This window comes from Gordionus sp. m RMFG-2023, chromosome 4, assembly GCF_954871325.1.
Source record: "Gordionus sp. m RMFG-2023 chromosome 4, tfGorSpeb1-WG-v2, whole genome shotgun sequence".
Taxonomy (NCBI): Eukaryota; Metazoa; Nematomorpha; class Gordioida; order Chordodea; family Parachordodidae; genus Gordionus; species Gordionus sp. m RMFG-2023.
The window spans coordinates 29,865,926-29,875,609 of NC_088778.1; positions in this window are offsets into that span (position 1 = coordinate 29,865,926).

Sequence of the window (9,684 nt, forward strand, 5' to 3'; positions counted from 1 at the left end):
AAGATTTTGATCCAAAACAAATTCCTATTAACAACTATTAGGAAATGCTATTATAAATTGGGCACCTACTTTTAAAAGTGGGGGTTTGTTTGTTTATTTTTTTGCTTCATTGATTAATTTATGTTATAATAATTTATCATATTTTTAAAACTATTAATGTCAAATAAACAAAATTCATTAAGAAAACAGATATAACAAAGTTTTCGTTAATTATAAATATACCCTAAGAGAATGTGCTAAAAGATTTAATATAAAATTAAATTATTAAAAAATATAACACATGGTAAAATCTTTCTTTCTTAAAAAGTAAAAAAGAACTTGATAAATTGGACAACAGTAATGTGGGTAAAAATATTCGTCCCAACATTGCCTATATTAGACAGGTTTGACTGATTTCAGTTACATTTAAATAATAACTAATTGCACTATAAGCTACTTATTATTTTGTATATAACTCGGCATTTAGAATATAATCTTTTTTTGCAAATTTTAAAGAAACCAAAAATTATACGCATTCGAGTTTCTGTCATTATCCGATATTCGATTCAGTCATTATCCGATAATCGATTTATTCATACGAATATTTATTTGCTGAACGAATAAATTCGAATATTAGTTGAATAATTTAACAAACTTTAATGTAAATAATTATAATTATAAAGAAATTCTGATTACTAACGTAATTAATTAATTCTAAAAAATAATAGTAAACATAATAAATAAATTTCACAGAAGTTAGTAAGAAAAGTTTATTATAAAAAAGCACCCAATTATTAATATCGCGGGCGGGCAGCGAAAAAATATTTTAAAAATAAGAGACAGGCAAGCGAGTTCAAATAATTTAATATTGAGCGGGTGTGTGGTAAAAACATTTTGAGCAGAATTCAGTGCTATTGACATTTACGACTGACATGTTAAGATTTAACATTTTAGGTGATATTAACAATTATGACTGACTTGCATAGTTAAAATATGATATTACTAGTGATAATGTCATTTATGACTGATGCATAAAGATTATTAAATATTATACTTTCTATTGTTGTATTGCTATTTAAGGCAGTTTTGCTTTATTCTTTTATTCTCTTTACAAAATTTTGTATTTAATAATTAACTCTTAATAGTTTTATATAATAATTTATGGTTAAGTTTGGAAAATGTCAAAGCTTAATATAGAAATGTGAGATAAGACAGTTTTAAAATGTAGATAAGATAAGCACTTGCACTATTTATTTTCATGTTATACCACTTAAGGTTAGAAATAATATACAAGTTATTAACATTAAGCACATAAATTATATTTTACGAAATTAGAAATAAAGATGGACAATATTATTTATATCCTTTTTTATTTATAAAATATAATTGTGTATCTTATATATAATACTATATTTATTTTGTATAGATCTGAAAAACATATTAATAAGGTATGTATGCGTTATAAATAAGATATGCGTACGTATAAGATCAATTTGTGATTAAAATAAGATTAATTAAAATTTATTATGCGGTCAAAATGCTCAGGATAATTTTTCGAATATATATTCAAAATAAATTAAGCGCTTTTCACCCTCTACAAGGTTCCTACGAGTTCGTGATAATTATTGTTTCCTTCACAAACTTACCTCTTGATCATTAATTTGAATCTAAAATATAACATTACTATTTTGTAACCAAATTTTTTTTTTTTTATTGTTTTGCCCTAACATGTGTGCATATTAATGAGTAGAGGAAACGCGATACCGATTTTGCTGTTTTCTCTTATAAAGTCCTGACTACAATATATTTTCTGACCTAATCAACTGCTACAGCAATGTATTTATAGCCATCCTCACTTTTAGGCAAAGTAATTAAATCAACACCTATTTGTGTAAATAAAATATTATTGTTATATTATAAACTCTATGGGGGGGGGGGGGGGGAAGGGGGCGGGAATTAATATAATAAATTTTAGTTTAGTTAAAAATAGAAATTAAAGTTAAGTTAAATTGCCATCTATTATCTTATATATGTGTGATTTAAAAATATATATTATGAATGTTAATTCAGGGTTGGGTGTCATGATATAATAAGGTAAAGTTGCTTACCATTATTTATGATTGGAGTAATAATATAGGATGAAGTAATTTCTAAATTAACTAAAAAATAAAATTATGATATATACATCAATTGTTACTTGAATCGCCGGGGTGGCCTAATGGGTTAGATGAATGCTTGGAAACAGAAGTATGAACAAGGACGCAGTTCAATCCTGGTATGGAGCATAAAAACTTTCAAGTTTTTCTTCGATGATTGATGTGTAAAGACATATGGTATGATGAATTTCGGAGCTTAGAGATGACACCCCGGTCACCGACAGGCCTAGACAGCCGGGTGCTAAGGATACCTGTTCAATAAACAAAATGAAGGAAACAAATGATAATATGAATATGAAAGCTAGGGCGTTCCCCCCAAGTGACTCGCAGGGTGTAGACCTCCATCCTGCGAAAAGTAAAATAAAGGTCAAAGTAAAGAAGACAAGATTAGCAATTTAAATATTGGGACGCTTAAAGGTAAGACGAGAGAATTGGCATCAATGTTGAACAAGAGAAAAGTTGATATAGCGCTCATACAAGAGACGAAATGGAAAGGACAGAAGACTTTGATGATTGGAGATGGGTATAAATTGTAGTATAATGGAATTGTTAGCAATAGGAACGGTGTCAGCATCATTCTCAGTCAAGATCTAACCTCCTCAGTAGTAGAAGTCAACAGGATCTCTGATAGACCAATGAAGATAAAACTCTGCATTAATCAATCAATACTACACATCCTATCAGTATATGCTCCTCAAAGGGTTGCAAGGAAGAAGAGAAAGATAACTTTAAAGCTTACTTGATGAAGCTATAATGGAAATCCCTAAGGATGACCTAGTCATAATTGGTGGTGACTTAAATGCGCATGTGGGGAAAGCAAGAGATAGTTACAAAAGGCATCATGGTGGTTTTGGATATGGAGAAAGAAATGATGAAGACCTTGCCTTAACTAACACACTATAGGAAAAAAGACAGTCATTTAATAACATACAAAAGTGGTACAAGGAAAACACAGATAGATTACATGCTAATCTCTTGCAGAAGATTAAAAGATCTAATAGACTGCAAAGTCATCCCAGGAGAAGATATTGACGCGCAACACAAGCTACTAGTCATGGATTTACACATCTCAAATAAATCCACTTAAGACAAGATAAAACTGGAACCATGCATCAAATAGGGCAAATTAAAAACAATGACAGATGCCTTTGGAATCAATGCGAACATTGAAACAATAGATCCCTCTCAAATCAGTGAAAAAATGTGGACAGACCTTTTATCCAGATTAATGTGAATCTTATCGTGCAGTCTGTCATAGTCTTGGAAAATTATATTTATTTTGGTTGTGCATATGATTGTTCAAGTCGTTCATAAGTCATTGTAGTCGTTAGCTTGATTCTATCACGTTGGTTTGTAAATATCGTTCTGAGTACGCTGGCTCGTCGTTAAGCTCCGTCATTATCATTGTCAATTTTACAAAATTGTTATTATCACCAATTTTAAAATTATCATTATTAATTAGGATTTCGGAATATATGAATAATTAGAGAATCGATCAAATTTGGATGTTAAAATAATAAAAGGATGATAAATCAACATGGTTGTTAGTAGTGTTGTTAATCGGCTTAGCCGAGTCGGCTCGAACAGAGCTCACCCAAATTTTGGGTCGTTTTTTTCGACTCCGACCCAAGTCCAAGCCGAAAAAACGACCTAGACCCAAAATATGGGTCGTTTTTTACGACTCCGACTCAAAATTTGGGTTGTATTTTTCGACTCAAACTTGAAATTTGGGTCGTATTTTTTGACTCAAACTAGAAGTTTGGGTCGTATTTTTCAACTCAAACTTGAAGTTTGGGTCGTATTTTTCGACTCAAACTTGAAGTTAGGGTCGTATTTTTCGACTCCAACTTGAAGTTTAGATCGTATTTTTCGACTCCAACTCAAAGTTTGGGTCGTTTTTCTGACTCAGACTCAAACATCGGGTCGTTTTATTCAATCCGACCCAAAATATGGATCGTTTTTTTAAAGACGCCTTAAAGTTAGGGTTGCTTTTTTTCACCTAACCAAATATCTAGATCATTTTTTTCGACCAAAAGTCAAATAACATTTAGTAGATATTAATATTATAGGCGGGAAAGTTTCTTAAAGCTTCTTTAAATTATAACGCTCTGATTTAACTATTCCATCATAGTTATTTTTTAAAATTTTTAAGTAAAGATGTACCATAGAAAAGAGCCATTTGTTATGATGGTTATTTTTGAACTTTTTTAAATGAATTAGATAAAAATATATATTATAGACATGTTAAATCAAAATTTCAGTGAAGATGTATCATAGATAAGTGACAATTGTCATAATCGACATTTTTGAACTTTTTTGAGTTTTTTTATAGCAAATTGCTAAAAATATATATTCTGAACATGTTAAATTAAAAATTCAGTGAGGATGTATCATAGATAGGTGACAATTGTCATAATCGTTATTTTTGAACTTTTTTCAATTTTTTTAAAGGAAATAGCTAAAAATATATATTCTAAACATGTTAAATTTAAAATTCAGTGAGGATATATCATATATAGGTGACAATTGTCATAATCGCTATTTTTGAACTTTTTCAAATTTTTTTAAAGGAAATAGCTAAAAATATATATTCTAAACATGTTAAATTTAAAATTCAGTGAGGATGTATCATAGATAGGTGACAATTGTCATAATCGTTATTTTTGAACTTTTTTCAATTTTTTTAAAGGAAATAGCTAAAAATATATATTCTAAACATGTTAAATTAAAAATTCAGTGAGGATGTATCATAGAATCGCTATTTTTGAACTTTTTCAAATTTTTTTAAAGGAAATAGCTAAAAATATATATTCTAAACATGTTAAATTTAAAATTCAGTGAGGATGTATCATAGATAGGTGACAATTGTCATAATCTTTATTTTTGAACTTTTTTCAATTTTTTTAAAGGAAATAGCTAAAAATATATATTCTAAACATGTTAAATTAAAAATTCAGTGAGGATGTATCATAGATAGGTGACAATTGTCATAATCGTTATTTTTGAACTTTTTTCAATTTTTTTAAAGGAAATAGCTAAAAATATATATTCTAAACATGTTAAATTAAAAATTCAGTGAGGATGTATCATAGATAGGTGACAATTGTCATAATCGCTATTTTTGTACTTTTTTCAATTTTTTTAAAGGAAATAGCTAAAAATATATATTCTAAACATGTTAAATTAAAAATTCAGTGAGGATGTATCATAGATAGGTGACAATTGTCATAATCGCTATTTTTGAACTTTTTCAAATTTTTTTAAAGGAAATAGCTAAAAAAATATATCCTAAACATGTTAAATTAAAATATCAGTGAGGATGTATCACAGATAGGTGACAATTGTCATAATCTTTATTTTTGAACTTTTTTCAATTTTTTTAAAGGAAATAGCTAAAAATATATATTCTAAACATGTTAAATTAAAAATTCAGTGAGGATGTATCATAGATAGGTGACAATTGTCATAATCGCTATTTTTGAACTTTTTTCAATTTTTTTAAAGGAAATAGCTAAAAATATATATTCTAAACATGTTAAATTAAAAATTCAGTGAGGATGTATCATAGATAGGTGACAATTGTCATAATCGCTATTTTTGAACTTTTTCAAATTTTTTTAAAGGAAATAGCTAAAAAAATATATCCTAAGCATGTTAAATTAAAATATCAGTGAGGATGTATCACAGATAAGGGACAAAAAATGGTTATTATATATACGAGTAGTTAGGTACATAATAATCCTTAAGTGATAAAATGAGATGCTAATATATTTCTTGTAATTTTAATTTATAATAAAATTCTTAAATATGTTATTGTCATAGACTGGGTTAGAAAATCAACTATCACATAAACTCATCTATGTTTTATTCATATTATATTTTTAAGTTTGAGGATATAAAAATATTTCCTCTTTGAAGTTACTAGTTAGGATAAAATTTACTTGGCACATCTTACAATGATATTTATACTTGTTTTTTTTTCGAGAATAAATTTTATGCGATATCTCATGAAGGAAATTACATATCATTGTAAAGAGAAATAACTTTGTATATATTATCTGCACCCATATCTTTTATATCAATCTCTATCGATGACATTTTAAATTATATTGGAAACTAGATTGTGTAGATTTCTAAATATTAATTTAAAAGATTAAGATGCTAGAATTAATTATAGATATATCTTAATAATTTGTATATGCATTTATTATTTAAAATCTCTCGTTTTAAGCCTATTTAGCAAGAAAAATATTGACTAATTCTGTAATTGATAATAGATATCTATACCTTTATATAATCTATGAGAAAAATTGCTCTTATAATATTCTACTTAATAAAATAGTGAATAATTAACGCCTGAAAAAAAGTAAGCGCTTTATAACATGGTTCAAAGTTAATCCCAGTATTAATTTTAATGTGTAATTTTTCTCATGTGTTCAAAATTCTAAATCTCAATATCAAAAACTATTTTAGTTATCAATTTAAAGTCAAATTATATTAAAACACTAATATTCTCCAGTATTCATAAAAAACAACAGCCTGAAACAAGAACACTAAGCTCAAAACATTTAAATATTTGATACATTTATAGTTTAAATATTTTTATTTAAATTATATATATTTATTAATGTACAAAAAATTTAATTTAACAATATATATAGATATAAAAATTATGTATAAAATTTATTATTCATGATATTGATATCCCATGAATTTAAACATAAACACTGTTTAAGTGTTTCGGAGGCCATGCGATTTCTTTTATTTGTTACGGTGTCCACCCCTCTTGGGAAGACACGCTCGCTCTCAACGGATGTACTTTGCTGCGACAAAAAATCTTTAGCCATCATGCAAAAGTACGGAAAACGCTCAGAATTACAGTACGACTTAAAAAAACTCGACTTAACACTACATTTTTGAAAAATATGGCTCGCCTAAATTACTAAATTATATTTAAAAAAATTCATATTTTATATTAAAAAAATGCATATGGAATCGCAAATACTTGTAAAAAAAATTACAAGTATTTTATTAGTTTAAAAATTCCATATGGAAGTGAAGTGACTATTTAAATTCTAAAATTAAAAAAGATATTTTATTTTACTTGGCGTGGCACCAGCTAGACGGCAAATTTGTTGAGATTTTTTCTTTTCTTCATTGTTAGGGATAGGGATATGATTAATAATCATTTTTTTTAACTTTCCAAATTTTTTTTATTATTTTTGAGGGTAGCCAAATTAAATTTTAATTTTTTTTTTAATTCATTTTTTGTTTTTAAAATATAATTCAATTTTAGAGAGTAACATAAATTTTATTAATAAAAGTTGTCCAATTTTCAGGATTAGTCAATATTTTTCTTGCTAAATAGGGTTAAAACGAGAGATTTTAAATAATAAATGCATATACAAATTATTAAGATATATCTATAATTAATTCTAGCATCTTATTTTAAATTAATATTTAGAAATCTACACAATCTAGTTTCCAGTATAATTTAAAATGTCATCGATAGAGATTGATATAAAAGATATGGGTGCAGATAATATATACAAAGTTAATTCTCTGTACAATGATATGTAATTTCCTTCATGAGATATCGCATAAAATTTATTCTCGAAAAAAAAACAAGGTATAAATATCATTGTAAGATGTGCCAAGTAAATTTTATCCTAACTAGTAACTTCAAAGAGGAAATATTTTTATATCCTCAAACTTAAAAATATAATATGAATAAAACATAGATGAGTTTATGTGATAGTTGATTTTCTAACCCAGTCTATGACAATAACAAATTTAAGAATTTTATTATAAATTAAAATTACAAGAAATATATTAGCATCTCATTTTATCACTTAAGGATTATTATGTACCTAACTACTCGTATATATAATAACCATTTTTTGTCCCTTATCTGTGATACATCCTCACTGATATTTTAATTTAACATGTTTAGGATATATTTTTTTAGCTATTTCCTTTAAAAAAATTTGAAAAAGTTCAAAAATAGCGATTATGACAATTGTCACCTATCTATGATACATCCTCACTGAATTTTAAATTTAACATGTTTAGAATATATATTTTTAGCTATTTCCTTTAAAAAAATTTGAAAAAGTTCAAAAATAGCGATTATGACAATTGTCACCTATCTATGATACATCCTCACTGAATTTTAAATTTAATGTTTAGAATATATATTTTTAGCTATTTCCTTTAAAAAAATTAAAAAAAGTTCAAAAATAACAATTATGACAATTGTCACCTATCTATGATTCATCCTCACTGAATTTTAAATTTAACATGTTTAGAATATATATTTTTAGCTATTTCCTTTAAAAAAATTGAAAAAAGTTCAAAAATAACGATTATGACAATTGTCACCTATCTATGATACATCCTCACTGAATTTTTAATTTAACATGTTTAGAATATATATTTTTAGCTATTTCCTTTAAAAAAATTTGAAAAAGTTCAAAAATAGTGATTATGACAATTGTCACCAATATATGATATATCCTCACTGAATTTTAAATTTAACATGTTTAGAATATATATTTTTAGCTATTTCCTTTAAAAAAATTAAAAAAAGTTCAAAAATAACAATTATGACAATTGTCACCTATCTATGATTCATCCTCACTGAATTTTAAATTTAACATGTTTAGAATATATATTTTTAGCTATTTCCTTTAAAAAAATTGAAAAAAGTTCAAAAATAACGATTATGACAATTGTCACCTATCTATGATACATCCTCACTGAATTTTTAATTTAACATGTTTAGAATATATATTTTTAGCTATTTCCTTTAAAAAAATTGAAAAAAGTTCAAAAATAAAGATTATGACAATTGTCACCCATCTATGATACATCCTCACTGAATTTTAAATTTAACATGTTTAGAATATATATTTTTAGCTATTTCCTTTAAAAAAATTTGAAAAAGTTCAAAAATAGCGATTATGACAATTGTCACCAATATATGATATATCCTCACTGAATTTTAAATTTAACATGTTTAGAATATATATTTTTAGCTATTTCCTTTAAAAAAATTGAAAAAAGTTCAAAAATAACGATTATGACAATTGTCACCTATCTATGATACATCCTCACTGAATTTTTAATTTAACATGTTCAGAATATATATTTTTAGCAATTTGCTATAAAAAAACTCAAAAAAGTTCAAAAATGTCGATTATTACAATTGTCACTTATCTATGATACATCTTCACTGAAATTTTGATTTAACATGTCTACAATGTATATTTTTATCTAATTCATTTAAAAAAGTTCAAAAATAACCATCATAACAAATGGCTCTTTTCTATGGTACATCTTTACTTAAAAATTTTAAAAAATAACTATGATGGAATAGTTAAATCAGAGCGTTATAATTTAAAGAAGCTTTAAGAAACTTTCCCGCCTATAATATTAATATCTACTAAATGTTATTTGACTTTTGGTCGAAAAAAATGATCTAGATATTTGGTTAGGTGAAAAAAAGCAACCCTAACTTTAAGGAGTCTTTAAAAAAACGATCCATATT